Raw genomic sequence first — 1,611 nt, 5'->3', positions numbered from 1 at the left:
CACCACCACCACCACCACCACCACCACAACCACCACTGCTGCCACCATCTCCATTCTCATCACCACCAACACTAATACCACCCTACCACCACCACCACCACCACCACCGTAATACTTCATTTCATTCTGCTATTTTCTATTTTAGAATAGAAATCCCTGAAGTTGTTCTGTCATGTTTTATAATTTTCCATTCTAGATGTTATGTATGTATGCCTCTCTCTCTCTCTCTCTCTCTCTCTATATATATATATATATATATATATATATATATATACACACGTATGTGCATGCATGTGTGTAAATGTAAGCACAAACTCATATATTTGCATACACACATATATACATACAAATATAAATGTACATAGATACATATATATGTGTGTGTGTGCATGCCTGTGACTGTCTATTCATTTATCAATCTAGCTATCTATATTTATATGTGGGTGTGGGTGGGTGTGTGTATATATATATATATATATATACATGCATACATATGTGTATATGTATGTATATACATGTGTGTACATGCTCACATACACATAAATAGATACATATTCATACAGATATCTGCATACACATGCGTCACATATTGACACTCTAAGGAGAAAACTCAATTCAATTTGATTTCAATTGTTTTATATAGCATTTCTATGACACGCACACAACAAGCAATGTTTAGTTTCTTCCATCAATACTATAGATTTTAATTCTACTTGAATCAACTTTGCCTTTTGTCCATTTGGCTAACATGGTGTCAAGTAGAGTGTTGATAAAAATTAAGGCCTTCAAATGTTTGTATATATATAAATGGTTTTCTGAGCATTAATTAATCTTTTGTAATCATTTTCCTAATGATTGGCACAATGTGTTTTAATTGATTTAAAAAAAAAAAATTATTATAATTTTGATTTTGAAAGAATTTTGTATATAAGTAACTTCACTTTTAATTAAGCTGATAAGATGGCTGACAGAATTTTTACACTGCTCAAAATACAGCAACTTTGTCTGTCATTACATTCAGAGTTCAAACTCTGTTTGGGTCAATTTTGCCTGTTATCCTTTCGAGGCTGTTGAAATAAGTTCCAGTCGAGCATTGGGGTTGATGAAATAATACCAGTTGAATACAGGGGTTGACGTAATTAACTAGTGCTCTCCCACAAAATATCAGGCCCTCTGCCGATAATAATTAAGTTGGTATTTGAAATGCAATTTAACAAAATATTTTTGCATAAAAAATAATTGAAGGTTTTAAATTAAATATAAATACTTGAAGATATAAAGGGTTTATATATTAGGAAGGGCATCCAGCTGTAGAAACTCTGCCAAATCAGACTGGAGCCTGGTGTTGCCATCCGGTTTCACCAGTCCTCAATCAAATCGTCCAACCCATGCTAGCATGGAAAGCGGACGTTAAACGATGATGATGATGATGATGATATATATATATATGTATATGCATACCTACAATAATAATAACAATAATCCTTAGATGGGATTTATAAACATTTTAATGATTATAAATTCCATCCAAAGATTATTGTTATTATTATTATTATATTTATCCTACATTATATAAGTACAGCTTGATGCAACCCCCAAAATCTGGTATCA

At 32.1% G+C, this 1,611-nt stretch overlaps 1 protein-coding gene across 1 annotated transcript in view; it reads left to right on the top strand.

Moving 5' to 3' along the window:
- Positions 1 to 1,611, top strand: part of LOC106867292 (aryl hydrocarbon receptor) — a 286,257-nt gene that overhangs the window by 251,724 nt on the left and 32,922 nt on the right. The gene's annotated exons all lie outside the window — the stretch shown is intronic.

The sequence above is a fragment of the Octopus bimaculoides genome, chromosome 21, assembly GCF_001194135.2.
Source record: "Octopus bimaculoides isolate UCB-OBI-ISO-001 chromosome 21, ASM119413v2, whole genome shotgun sequence".
Classification (NCBI taxonomy): domain Eukaryota; kingdom Metazoa; phylum Mollusca; class Cephalopoda; order Octopoda; family Octopodidae; genus Octopus; species Octopus bimaculoides.
Note: the sequence above shows the minus strand (reverse complement) of the source record. Positions and strands in the feature narration are given on the sequence as shown.